Source organism: Stomoxys calcitrans, chromosome 5, assembly GCF_963082655.1.
Source record: "Stomoxys calcitrans chromosome 5, idStoCalc2.1, whole genome shotgun sequence".
NCBI lineage: Eukaryota > Metazoa > Arthropoda > Insecta > Diptera > Muscidae > Stomoxys > Stomoxys calcitrans.
This window is the reverse complement of record NC_081556.1, coordinates 96,165,217-96,180,263: the sequence shown is the minus strand read 5'-3', so window position 1 is coordinate 96,180,263 and position 15,047 is coordinate 96,165,217. Positions and strand designations below refer to the sequence as shown.

The 15,047-nt window shown below is 40.9% G+C and overlaps 1 protein-coding gene across 1 annotated transcript in view; it reads right to left on the bottom strand.

Annotated features, from left to right (window-relative positions):
- Positions 1–1,976, bottom strand: part of LOC106089457 (PDZ and LIM domain protein Zasp) — a 538,225-nt gene extending 536,249 nt beyond the window's left edge. The window contains exons 1-2 of the mRNA XM_013255315.2: positions 1,796–1,976; positions 706–1,047 (exon numbers count right to left, since the gene is read on the bottom strand). The gene's annotated coding sequence lies outside the window, so the exon portion shown is untranslated. The remainder of the gene's footprint in view (positions 1–705; positions 1,048–1,795) is intronic.
- Between the last annotated feature and the right edge of the window lie 13,071 nt (positions 1,977–15,047).

Sequence of the window (15,047 nt, the reverse complement as noted above, 5' to 3'; positions counted from 1 at the left end):
TCAGTTTCTTGTTCTTACTCTTTTTTCTCTTGTTCTCATTCTATTTTTTCTCTCATCTTTTCAATTTTCTTCTCCTTCCCTATTCGCTTCTCTCTCAACTCACGTAAACCGGATTACTCCGTAAAGTTTCACAGCCAAAGAAGGGTAAGACATAGAGAGAGATAGTGAGCAATATCTCGCAAATCAGCGAGAAGATGAAGAGAGTAGAGTCGGCAGAAACAAAACTAAAGTTATTGAGATAGCATAATTTCACTAAAATACTTGCACACATTTATCACCCTCTTCACTTTGGTTAGAATTTTCAACATTGAGACAAAATATTGTAAAAGAATTTCTAATAAGATAGAAGAATCATGGTAGAAACCCCTTAATAATGCTGGATATGCCCAAATGTTTGCACATCTCTGAATATTGACATTTCATACGCGTATGCATGGCAAAATGTTTGAGTTAGCCGTTGATCGGTTCCTGCATGGCAAAAAAAAAAAAAACGCCAGCATACAAAATCTAATCTCGCTTGCTCTCACCCTCAAAAAAAGTACAGACATAGACTTTGACAGGTTGGCGGGCTGCTGTTTCTGGCTAGCAGTGTGACTGTATCTGCACACATATTGGCCAACCAAAACGTACGACAAAATCAAGCAAAGATGTTACAGATAGAAAATTTTCACGTTGAGCAAAAATATTTTCTAAAAATATACTCACCTTGAAATGTTTTCGTTCGGATCGTAGATGAGACGAAAAATGTAGAACTATTATATTTGGTTTCTTGGTGGGTTTTTGTTTTTGTGCTTTCTTTTGAGTTTTGCGAAATCAAATCTTTTTTACATATATATGAATTTTTTTTTCTAATTTATTGTTGTTTTGTGATAAACGGCAAAGGCGGCGTCAGCGAAGTTTTTTTTTTTTTTGTTTTTGGGATGGGTAGATGATGGCTTATGACTTATCGTATAGACGTCGTTATGTCGAACACAAGAATTGTTGCGTTTTTTTTTGGTAGGCGCGAAAAGTTCTCCAGGCGAAAAACAAACAACAACAAGTGTGAATCTGCAGGGTGCGAAAGATAATAAGAAAATTAGAAGAAAATCTACAAAAAAAAACGAAAAATCCATAGTTGAATCAGCTTCCAAAAGGTTGATGCATGCGATTCGCGTTATTGGCGTAGACGCTGCTATTGGCAAATTGTATGTGAGTGGGCGGTGTTTAAAAAAAGATCGAGTCGATTTATTCGAATATTCATTCATTCGCACTACCCACGAAGCTGGGCATAAAGAAAATACCCACAAGTAGAGCAATACACTGGTTAACACTACCCTGCCGCTAGGCGTCGCCAATGGTCAAAGAACGTTGGTAACGAAACATGGGGTTTCTTTGCTTGATTTCGTAACAGAGATAACCTTCAAATCGAAAATCCAAAACAACCAAAAGGGTTTTTACAACAATTTGTTATCGAAAAATAGAGCAGTAAATAAATTTTCAAAAAAAAAATTATTTAAAAAAAAATTTAACACATTTTGTTTCTTCCTACACTGAAAAAAAAATGGTCACTTCTTTACATATTTTCAAAAAAATATATATTATAATTCTTTATATAAACAAGCCCTAAGGCCCTTTTGAGTTTTTTTTTAAATTTTTGGTTTCACATTTGAAATATATTTTAAGTGGTCACTTTTTTATTAAAAACTTTTTTTTCAATAAAATTTTAAACGGGTTTCTTGTTTTTTATGTTTCTTATATTAAACACAAAATCACTTTTTTTTCTTAATTAAAAATATTAAAAAAAAATTTTTTTTACGTTTTTCTACGGCGATTTTTCAATTCCAATCGAGATTTGAATTGACTCGGTTATGCTAGAGTACTTCGTAAATTCTGATTCTTAGAATGTTGGAAAGAAATTTCCTTCGTTCTTTAGTTTGTGTTCACTAGCGACGTTAACTAAGCGACGATTTTCTCTCAACTAAAGAAAATTCATGAAAATTGGGTAAAGCAATTTTCCAAATACCCCAACTGACAGCCAGCAGCAGGCAATGCCTTACACTCACACACACACACAGTGATTGAGTGTGTGTATGTGGAAAATACAAAGCGCCTGGTGAGAAAAATAAACGAAGGAATAACGAAAAGCGTTTTTCGAATTTTTCATAGCACCGCGTTTTGCATTTCTTGGTCATTCCTTGTGGTCTATTCTGTAGTTTTGCATCAGCAACGGCAATCTTTGGTCTATCCGCCTGTTTTCATTCATTCTCTGGCCACTCAATATTTTTGCATTTTCTAAGATTTGGTGTGGCTCATTTTTGAAACAAATTATTCTGTTATCTGCCACAAAACTACACATTCTGAATTTGAGTCGTTTTAGTTTAAATTTTTTTCTATTTTTTTTTTCTTTTCTTCTACTTAAAAAGTTCGTTCATTCGAGTATTTTTGTTTAGATTTTGGCTTTTGGCCATTTTCGAAATTTCCCTCCGCATGCATATGGGTGATTTTAGCCGTTTTTTTTTTGTTTATTTATTTATCTGTTGCTGCCCCTTTTTCGTTTTATTTTTCTTTTTTTTCGTATTTTTCATCAAATTCTATGGACTGTTGCTCGAATGTTTTCGCCCCGCTTGCCCCCCCTTTTAGCCCTATTGCTGGCAATGATTTGTTTATACAGCTTGTAATGAATTGATGCTGAAGTCAAACAATGTGCGCGTTGACTGTATCGACAGAATCGTTGCCATCGTCTTCATTTATAATCGCATTTTTTCGAAAATGTCATCCGGAAATGTGTGGTTTAGTTTTGTTTACTCTGAACTATTTTCGAAATTGGGGTCTAGACAATGTTAACGACAGACACATGGGGAAGTTGTTCCCCCCTCCCCACCGGAAAAAACAACATTTGATACCGGCATTACAAACGCATTGAACTGATGAAAGTTTGTAGAGGCAAATTATTGATCTATTTGTAACAAATTAATCATCATTTGATTGTGATGAAAGCCTATGCCAAGTCAAAGCATGCCAAGCTCGGCCGGTCCGAATCTTGTATATATCCCCCAATATGGATAGCATTTGTCTAGTTCTTTGCCCTTTATCTCTTTAGAGGCAAATAATGGATAAGAAGCTATGAACCGATTCGCCCCATTTTTGGCTTGCATGTGGAGATTTGAGATTTCAAGAAGTAAAATCGGCCGATCGGTTTATATGGGAGCTGTATCAAGCCATAGATCGATGCAGACCTTTTGGAAACACATGTTGAAGGTCATGAGAGAAGTTGGTGTAGAAAACCAAATCGGATAAGTATAGCGCCCTCTATAGGCTTAAGAAATATCGGGAGATCGTTTTATATGGAAGCTATTGGGTTGCCCAAAAAGTAATTGCGTTTTTTTTAAAAGAAAGTAAATGCATTTTTAATAAAACTTAAAATGAACTTTAATCAAATATGCTTTTTTACACTTTTTTTCTAAAGCAAGCTAAAAGTAACAGCTTATAACTGACAGAAGAAAGAATGCAATTACAGAGTCATAAGCTGTGAAAAAATTTGTCTACGCCGACTATATGAAAAATCCGCAATTACTTTTTGGGCAACTTAATATATCAGGTTATGAACCGATTTAGATCATGTTAGGGTAGGTTAGGTTTAAGTAGTAGTCTGCCATCAAACTCTCATAGACGTTTTTGTCCATTGTCATGCCACAGGAACAGAAGAAGAAAGATGGCTTCTAGTTCCTACCGTTAGAGCATCCAGATGGCTTTAAAAAGCCCAACAAATCAGACAGGTTCTCAAAGAAATGAGAACCTAAAGTGGAACTCTTCCGACTGCTTGTGCGGAAAACACACACAGAAGGTGTTCTATAGTCTCTTTTTCTTCGAAGTCCTCACAGCTTCTGCAAAATTCGTTGCTGGCAACCAGTCCAGTCTGTCAGCATGTCTTCCGATTAGACAGTGACCTGTCATGACAGACACAAAGACTGAGACGTCGGTTCTAGCCAGTGACAGCAAAGTGGCAGACGTCTTCAAGTCTAGATTAGGGCACATAGTTTTGGAATGCTCACAGCTCAATCTTTGTGACCATCTATCATTCGTTATCCTTCGGGCCTGGTCCTAAAAACTGAACTGTATTGATGTTATGCTCAAGAATAGAATCAATGCCACACTGTCTGAGGGTTTGCTGGGGAAGATTGTGATCAGGGGGACACCGCAGGAGAGAGTTTTATCCCCCCTCTTGTGGCTCTTAGGTAATCAATGGAATCAATCTCAGGTACTTCGAGGAGGAAAGATTAAAAGTGGTTGCCTTTGCTAATGAAGTCCTCATCTTGAGTGGTTCTCGCTTTCTCTCTACTGTCACTTTCCTTCAGAACGCGCTGAAGAAGCTGTCAAGATGGGCGAGTGCCAATGGGCTTGGCATTAACCCAGGAAAACAGAGGTGGTTTTGTTCACGAGAAGCAGGAGAAATGTCAAGTTCAGCGCACCGGTCCTTGATGGAGTGGAGCTGCCGCTCTCTCGGAAAGCTTGAGCAGATATTGAACTGGAGCAAGAACATTGAGTAGAGAGTCAAACGGGGGCTGAATGCGCTTTACTCGTTTTGCAATTCGGTGGGCAGAAGTTTGGGACTAAGGCCGAGTACGGACTGAGTATGGATTTATTCGGCTGTGATACCCGGGCCCTCGATAAGGTGTATCTTTGTGTTATGTTGACGCATGTACAGGGTATTACGGGTGTGCTGATATCAGGGAAGAAGAGGACTGCTGCGAGAGCATCACTGAATGCGATACTTGATCTTTTTCACTTGTACGTAGAGTGAAGACCGCCTTCAGGCTGACGGAGTCAAAGAAAAAATATGCCGTGTGAGAACGGGAAGAGATAGCTCTTTGCAAATTGCAACATATGAAGCCAATCTTAGCCAAAATTTAAGCAAATTTAAATTACAACTTGTGTATCCCCGAAACCAGTGATATTGTATAGCTCAAGCGGAATTTGTGTAAGGATTTTAGACCAAAAAAAGAATAAATTTTCAAGTTTTTTGCCTGTTAGGGCGAAGATCATTACATTTCACATTTTTTGCTTGTGTCTCCTTCGAGACGAGCTCAATGATCGGAGATTTTCTTTACGGGCTCTGCCGGCAGAGCCCGGCCGGAGCCACAGCGAGAGCTGTTGCCGTTGTATAGCGTTCTAAGCCATCAATACAACTTCCAACAGATGCACAGAATCATGTGTACCATGAAAGTAATGTAATTGTCGCAGAAAAAAAGTCTGTCTGCAGCTAATAGACAGACAGAGTTGTCGAGCGTGGTTAATGTGGAAATTGTATCATAGAGGCGTTTTCACAATAAATACGAATCAAATACAACATACCAACGCACGCCCCTTGAGACATCACACCTAATATGGTTGAAAAGTGTCCTAAGCACTTCTTCTCTGGTTTTTCTTTTCCATTTGCAAAGAAAATCTCCGATCATTGAGCTCGTCTCGAAAGAGAAACAAACACAAAAAATGTTGAAAATCGGACTTAAAACTTAAAAAAAGATTTGGTAGGCCGAACAATTCATCGAAATGCAGAGGTGATCAACTTTAGGGGACTGCCAAGAAGCGCCCGAATCACCTGGAGCATTTTCCACCCTATCTCGATAACACCTCATCTCTAACTACTCAAAATATGCCGTGTGAGAACACGGCATATTTTTACTAGTTTTTTTCCGATTTTCTCCCTCCCCTGTGCCTTGTAGGCTGCAGAGTTGCCATGGACCTGTGGAAGAGGTTCACCTGGACTTGGTCGTACATTGTTCTCGAGCAAGGTAAGGGTGATCTAAAATTGTTGTCCTGAAAGGCCACTGCAATGTCAGGTCGCTAACATGGTGATGGGTTCGGGAAGATGAGGATTTATGCAATGCCTATGGGGATGAGGATGAGTTAGAGACGGTTGAGCATCTGCCTCGCGATAACGGGGAAGGAGTAGGATTATGGGTGAAGACCTCTTCTAGAATTCTGCAAGGGTTTGTGATGGCTGACGTGGCCCTCTGTTCAGTGAAACCTTTTTGACGGCTTTTTAATTTCTATTCACATTTTTCTAATGGCCGAAATTTCAGCGATATCAGATAATAAATGTGGCTTTAACGAGTCTAAGAGCTAAAATCCGCAGATTGGTCTATACGGGGACTATTGCAAATTATGGTTGGATAAAATCCATCTTCAAACTTAACCTATGGACACAAAAAAAAGTGTGCAAAGTTTCAGCAAAATATCTCAATTTTTTAAAACTGTTGCGTGATTTCAACGTACAGACGGACGGATCTTTATAGGGTCGGACATGGATATTTCGATGTGTTGCAAACGGAATGACAAAATGAATATATCCCCGTCCTTCGGTGCTGGTGGTTAGGTTAGGTTAGGCAAGAGTGGCAGTCCATTACAGACTCACTCAGACAATTTTAAGTCCATTGTGAAACCACAGTAGCGACAGACCAAGGCTTCTGGCTGGAATCGAACCCACGACCCCTGCACTAGTAATCCAAGCAAGCTACCAACTCGGCTACCGGGGCGCCCTGTTACTGGGTATACAAATTAAATATTGAAAGACGCCCCTATTTTGTGTCTTTAACAACGGTCTTGTCTTGTCCCAAAGTCAATTTCCTAACATGCAATGATATTCTGACATTAACTTTAGACTTTTGTCTTTAATAACATGACGCAAAGTTAAGGATTTATTAACCTACCTTTTAAAATAACAATCCTTAATATGAAGGAAAAAGTTGGAAAATTGATCATCTTTAAATTAAGTTTGCTAATCTTTGGCTCAAATCTTAACAATTAGGACAAATATTGGGTTGCCCAAAAAGTAATTGCGGATTTTTCATATAGTCGGCGTTGACAAATTTTTTCACAGCTTGTGACTCTGTAATTGCATTCTTTCTTCTGTCAGTTATCAGCTGTTACTTTTAGCTTGCTTTAGAAAAAAAGTGTAAAAAAAGTATATTTGATTAAATTTCATTCCAAGTTTTACTAAAAATGCATTTACTTTCTTTTAAAAAATCCGCAATTACTTTTTGGGCAACCCAATAGAATCAAGCAGACGAAAGATAGAAAACAACACACTATAACGCTACAACAACAACCTCCGCATACTTCAATACCCTGGGATAACCACCGCTGAAAATTATTTAAAAGTTTTCGACTGACTGAAATTCTGCATGATGACTTTAACTTCCAACATATTTTTAAAGAATGTTCGAATTGATGTAGAAAAAGCCCCCATAATAAGCACTGCGTGCAACAGCGGTCTAGGTATAAATCCGTGCAAGACAGAAGTATAAGTTCTTTTCAGCAGGAGATAAGAGTTGCCTACAACGGCATTTGTCTCCTTGGGGGGAGAGAATGTTCCATTTACAGAAAGCGCAAAATACCTGGGTGTTTTGCTTGACAGGAAATTGAACTTCAAATCAAACATTTTGGAAAGGCCAAGAAAGGAAACTCTTGCCCTATACACCTGCAAGAGAGCCATTGGCAACAGTTGGGGGTTGAGGCGGCATGTCATGCATTGGGTATATACTGCAGTTGTCAGACCTATAATGCTATATGGTGTTGTGGTCTGGTGGACGGCGCTTCAAAAGCCCACCTACAGCTCAATACTTAACCGAATCCAAAGGATGGCTTGTTTGTGCATCACAGCCGTATTGAGGACGACTCCATCTGATGCTCTGAATTGAATGCTACATCTAATGCCTCGGTGTGTTATCCTTGATACAATATCGGATATTCCGGGCAGTGTGGATTATACCCTACCTGATAGACCCGAGTGGAACTACGATATCCCTGGAAGTAGAAGCTAAATAAACTTTTATATGGATGGTTCCAAACTAGACGACCAGTTGGGCTTCGGGGTGTACTCTGAACAAATCATATCGAGAAGGTTACCCAACCACTGTAGTGTGTATCAAGCGGATATCCTTACAATAAAGGTAGTGGTGGAATGGCTAAGATATAATATCATTACGATGATTGTCATAAATATCTTCTCAGACCGCCAGGAAGCCATTAAATCCCTGCAGAACATATTTCTGAACACAAAAACCGCCCTCGACTGTCGCAGATCTCTCCACGAAATTGCTGAACAGTTCAAAGTTCACCTGTTCTGGGTGCCAGGTCACAGAGATATTCCAGGGATTTGTAAAGCGGATGAGCTTGCGGGACTAGGAACTACCCTACACATTCCAGGGAAACTGGAATCTGTTGGTATGTCTCTAGCGACATGTAAGCTAAGTTTTCAGGACCAGGCCCGATGGATAACGAATGATAGATGGTCACAGAGAGGGGGCTGTGAGCATTCCAAAACTATGTGGCCTAATCTAGACTTAAAGAGGTCTACTGCTTTGCTGTCATTGGCTAGAACAGACGTCTCAATCATTGTGTCCGTCATGATAGGTCGCTATCTAATCGGAAAAGATGCTGACCGACTGAAGTAGAACACCTTCTGTGTGTGTTTTCCGCACTAGCGGTCAAAAGGTGTTCGACTTTAGGTTCTCATTTCTTTGAGAACCTGTGTTATTTAGCGGATGCGTACATTCGCAAGTCATTGGGCTTTTTAAAGCAATCTGAATGGTTCAACGGTAGGATCTTCCTTTTTCTATTCCTGTGGTATGGCAATGCACGAAAAGTTAGTCTGTTGGTAGATATAGATACTTAAACCTATCCTAAACTCCCTCCTCTAGAGGGCGCAGCATTATTTCTTCTATTATTACAAAGTATGTTCCTAATCGATCCATAACCTGAAATTGCATATTCCCTTAAGAAACAGGGCAAACTTTTCACATATCAATGTATGCTGTCTGATTCAAGTTAAAGCTCAATGATAAAGGGCTTCTATTTTAAAGCCGAGTCTGAGCAGCGTGCCGCAGTGCGACACCTTTCGGGGAGAAATTTGTACATCACATAGTACCTCACAAATGTCGCTAGCATTAGAAGGGTTTAACCATCGCTGAAATATTGTGTTTAATTTTCTAGCCAGTATTCGAACTCAGGCGTTCAGCGTCATAACTTTTAGTAAAAAGCGGCCCGTAAACAAAAAGTGAATATTTTTTTACTCTTTTTTTTATGACTATTGGTATGGAATGAGTATTTATGTAAATTAATTGCATTTTTACTTACCTATGGCAAAAAACAGGAATCTGCAAAGATATGAAACAGATAGGTAAGTTATTTCATTATAAAAAAATTAATAAATTTAAAAAATATATACGAGTACATATATTAAACCTACATTTAAAATTATATTCCCAGTATGAATAAACCTTTTTATTGATTGAAAAGAACTGAACTGATATTACTATACAATGCTCACAACTAAACTTGCAGACATACGATTTTTTTAGAAACCAAATTTTTGGTCTCTTGTTAATTTTCTTAAATTAAACATGAAACTTGAAACGCAAAGAATCATTAATGCTTTCAAAGGTATGTAAAATCGAGACAAAACCTCACATGTACACGTCCACTTTATTCATTAGCGTCAATTAGTTATGAGCTACATCAAAAATTTGAAATGCACATTTTGCAACAAAAACTACTGGCGCCAAATAAGTTTGAGGAAAACATTTCTAATCACCTGCACCCATAATAATGGCTTTGATAAGAAGTGCTATTATGATTTTTTGAAAGTACAAATGTAAAATATTTAGAAATAGCCATTTGTAAATAATTAGACAGCTATTTTAAAATGATGATCACATCCAAAGTAGAATTTATGACAAACCTGCTGACAAATTTGATTTAAATGGCTTATCACTTATTGAAATGTAAAATGAAGTCATTTAATTGCGATGGATTTTAGAAAACCCAATATTAATAACATTCGAACAGGGTGGGCCCAAAGTAATGCATCATTTACAGTTAAGTGTTGCGAGACAATAAATAATAAGTAACAAGTAAAACGTGCAAAAAGACGAATCTGGGCTAAATTTCAATCCCAATCTTTTAGACTGTAGCGTGATTACACCAGACGGATGGATAGACGGACGGACAGACGGTCAGACAAACAGACGAATAGCCAGATGGACGGACGGACGTACGGACAGACGGATGTATGGACAGACATACGTGCAGTACGGACAGACAGACGTACGGACATGCACACGGACATCGATCTCGTCGAGAGATAGGCGGACATGTTAACCCCTGCGCCGCGGTGGCCTTCCTCTTTTTCCGGCAGAGGAGCTCCGGGCGATCACGGTATGCGGTAGAGGAGATCCGGACGATCTCGTCGAGAGATCTGCGACAGTCGAGGGCGGATTTTGTGTTCAGAAATACGTTATCCAGGGATCTATTGGCTTCCTGGATGTCTGAGTAGATATTTACGACATCATTGAGCTTAAACATTCATTTGACTGCACCCATTGATATGAGAGAAGTATCCCCTATTCCTTAATGGAATGTTCAGAATTGGAATTTCAATTTAAATTCGGAAAAAGTTCCAGTGTTCTCAATGTAGGCCCCCAGGTCCACCCAGTCAACTAGCTTTGATCCATTAGAGTAGAATGAACTTCCACAGTACCATGAAATACCCATTACGTCAATTCAAGACTGTGCCGCTGGCAACATTGCTTCACATTCGACTTCAAGTATCATCTCAGGCATCTGCTCGGTAACCTCTTCCATTGCTTTTAGGTGTCCTTAACATTCAGCGAAGGTTTGACCCGCTCGTATTCTCCATCGCCTTAAGTCCCATAGCCGCAGTATGTTTGTCAATGGTCGGGTATCTAGAATAGGTTGCTGACTAAAGTGTTCGTCCATAAAGAAATGAGGCTGATTTATATCGCTGCAAATTTACCCATAAACATTCCATTTAGGAACAAGGCAAACTTCTCACATATCAATGAATGCTGTTCGATTCAAGTTTAAGCTCAATAACAAGGACCTCCTTTTTATAGCCGAGTCCGAATGGCGTGCCGCAGTGCCGACTCCTCTTTTGGAGAGAAGTTTTTGCATGGCATATTACCTGACAAATGTCGCCAGCATTAGGTGAGGTGACCAACGCCGAACAATTTGTTTTTCGGATTTTCTCGCCAGAATTCGTACCCAGGCGTTCAGCATCATAGGCGGATATGTTAACCTCTGCGCTACGTTGACCTCCAACTTGTCCGCGAAGATATTCGCCTGAAAGACGCTACACGCGTCCAGAAGCCTATATGATTCCCCGGTTCCAGTGCCCCAATTCAATTTAGACCCAGGCGTGCATACAAATGGTCCCGGGAAGGGCGGGGTGCCCCAGAGCAATGAACACCACACAGATCGGACCTCAATGTTCCAGTATGTGCGGTGCTCACAGCTATCCCATGCCGGGGGATCGCAATTCTTACCCGATTTGGAGAAATTTTTCACAGAATCGGTTCATAACCAGACATAGATCCCGTATAACCTATTTCTCGATTTGACTTCTTGAGCAAGCACAGAAAGCAACTCTTATCTATTCTCGTGCCCATCTTACTATTAGGATAAATCGTGGAAAAATCATGACAAAAGACCTTTCGATATGCAGGTTCCGTTACCCATTTGAAATTGAAACTCTACGCCGAGCTCAGCTCTGTCAATAGGTTATGCCCGTACGGGGGCCTCAGTATTACCAGCCTCGAGATGAAGTCTCCGGAACCCCTGATATGCTCATTTTTTCCTTTGCATTCAATTCGTACAGCTCCGATCGTGAATTAGGTCGATGTTATAACCGCATGCATCCGCTGTACTACAACTACAACTCACGGACCAAGCCTGACCGCCATCTCAAGTCCGACCTCAGCGAACTTCACATTCGGCATGAACAGATGGAGTGCGGAACGGCGCCCCAATATTAGACTTTGGAGGGACACCATGGACCGTAAAACCAAACGAGGGGACCCTCACCTCAATCACCTCCTTGCCGACATCGACACCACCTTCCCCTTGACCGCGACGGTCCACGACTGAAATGGCTTTGCAACCGGCAGGGGAGGAGTAGCCCCAGAAGCAATAAATTCACGAGTGCGAACAGTGATAGCAGAGGCATCAGACGGCGATTAAGGCCGATGTGCACCCACACTTCCAGCACTCACCAACACTTTTCGAGAAACGAATCCTTCAAAGGCACAAACCTACCCTTTAGCCCCTTATTTTCTAGGATCAGCCTCATGATAAGCCCCTCATACGTGTCATTATGGTGAATTACCCTCCTTGATATTGGCGGACCAACGGACGCCTCATAAATCATGTCAAAAGGGCGTAAGTCATACCCTTCATCTCGCCTACAGCGATACAAACCCCCGTCACCAAAGCCCGGAACACCCTTGGCTCTACACTATTCTTCGGAGTGGAAGGCCCTTCACTTACAGCATTTGCACCACCTACCTTCTCAACAGCAGCTGACACTGTCAGCCGTATTCAACACAGGGGACTGGCACGATACCACCACCAGCGGCACCAATACCAGTTGATCCACCACTGTTAAACGGAAACTCACCAAGTGGCACTCCCTGAGGCGAACCAAACATCCATACTAAGGAAGGATAATATCTGCGAACTCTTACATCAGCCTAGATCACCTGCTAGCACATAACACCACCAGTTTGGTGAGAGTAAGGTTGTGGCTCTGGATATCTCCAAGGAATTTGATAGGGTCTGGCACGGTGCACTACTATCAAAGCTTGTCGAAATTTGGTGTCGGTAATGGCTTCGTTCGATTTATTTCAAACTTTCTTAGAGGTCGCACTATTCGAGTTCTCATCCAATGAGCACAAATTGACCGCTGGTGTACTCCAGGGTTCTGTTCTTTCTCCTTCTCTTGTTCTAATTTTCATCTACAATCTGTCTACTCATTTGCGTAGGAGAGTAATCTCTGCCATTCGTACTCATTCGACCATAGACCGAGTCTTCGAGAGATTGAGGACCAGAGGCGGGTTATGAACGATACACTCTGCCAGGATTTGCTGGCCATTTCAGAGTGGGGTCGAATGAATCGAGTAGATTTTAATGCACGGAAGACTCAGTGCTGTTTCTTGTCTCACAAGCGGTTCACTGACCCACTACAATCGTCGATATCTCTCGACGGTATATATATTGAACAGTCAAATGCTCTTGATGTTCTGGGCATAAAGATGCAATGTGATGTCCGTTGGTCAAAACACCTATTCGAAGTGTCAAAAGAAGCATTCAAGTGTTAAGGCTTCCTTAAACGGTGTAAGAATTATTTCACTCCTTCTAATCTTCTTAACATCTGTACCACTTTCATAAGGCCGAAAATGGAGTAGAACTCGCATGTATGGGCTAAAGCTTCAAAATCATCCCTGGAGCTACTGGAGCGTGTACAGAGGAGAGCGATGGAGTTGATTGGGGACAGTGGGGTATCTAACTCTATTGCCTCCCATCATCATCGTCGCAATGAGGGTTGTTTGGCGCTGTTCTAACGGTACTTTCATGGTGTGTGTTCGTCTGATATTAGTCTTCTTATTCCTGATGCAAGGATGTATTGGGTTGCCCAAAAAGTAATTGCGGATTTTTCATATAGTCGTCGTTGACAAATTTTTTCACAGCTTGTGACTCTGTAATTGCATTCTTTCTTCTGTCAGTTATCAGCGGCTACTTTTAGCATGCTTTAGAAAAAAAGGGTAAAAAAAGTATATTTGATTAAAGTTCATTCTAAGTTTTATTAAAAATGCATTTACTTTCTTTTAAAAAATCCCCAATTACTTTTTGGGCAACCCAATATGTCAGGGATACTAGACATTCCAGGAACTCACACCCGTTTGCAATTGATTGGCCATCAGACCGCACAATGCATTATAGAGAGAATTCTTATTTCGCCCGAACCGTTCGTATGTGGAATCGACTTCCGGCTAATGTTTTTCCCACCCACTTTGACATCCAAGGATTTAAGACAAATGTCAATAAGCACTACATGCTTTTCTCCCCCTCCAATTATTAATTTCCTCTCGCCAACGCAATGCACTGCTTTCATAGGGGACATCCCCTGCGTGTTGGCTGACAGAAAAAAAAATTATAAATAAATGAGCTTGTAGTACTAAAGGTCCAGTAATGATACCGAGAGCTATACTGACCTCTACAGCCTCGTCTTCTCAAGATCTGGGTCTCCCCATAGGATTTTCGCCGTCCTAATGACCGTTTCGCTGTTCCACAGGCGTGCATACGCATTCGTCGCCCACGCTCTTAAATCGGACTGCTTGGACCCGAAAGGCTTCGGGTTCGCCAAGTTTACTGACGGCAGTTCTCTGGCCTTAACCGCCAAATCTTCTGCCCTTTCATTCCCCCTTACTCTGCTATACGCCGGCACCCAAACGATACGGATTTTGTTATCCCCAGAGAAGGCGTTAATCTCCTTCTTACATTTCAAGACTGTAAGTGATCTTGTTATGGCCCTTATGCCAATTTTACTGTCTGTAAAGATGTTCAACTCGACGTCCACGCGTTAGCACCACACCACTATACGCATTCCGTTACCGACCGGATCTCCGCCTGCAGGACCAAATTATGGTCAGGCAGTCTAAAACAGATCTCAGTCCCTGGGTTCTCAATGTAGACCCCCAGGCCCACTGTGTCTTCTAGCTTTGATCAGTCCGTGTAACGTGATCTTCCAGATGGCAATACTAGGGTTGCGTCAATCCAAGACTGTTTCTAAAACAGATCTCGGTCCGTGTTCTCAATGCAAACCTCCAGGCCCACTCTGTCCTCTAGCTTTGATCAGCCCGTGTAACGTGATCTTCCAGATGGCAATACTAGGGTTCTGTCAATCCTAGACTGTATCGCTGGCAGCAGTTCCTCGCACTCGACCTCAAGGTTCATCTCAGGTATCCGAGATGAACCTTGATTGTCCGATTAATTATTGAAATCATATGCAGTCTTCTTCTTTGTTATGTTTACAAGCTCATAAAGCAAGCTAAAAACATACATAAACTGCTAGCACTTGACGTTTGGTGATAAAGGCATATGATCTTGCTCTTTATGATAGGTATATATGCCAGTCCAAAGCGATATGGGGTGCCAAATCATCAATGGCAACATTGTAATGGCCTTCAAAAGCCTATTTGGCATACAAGTAC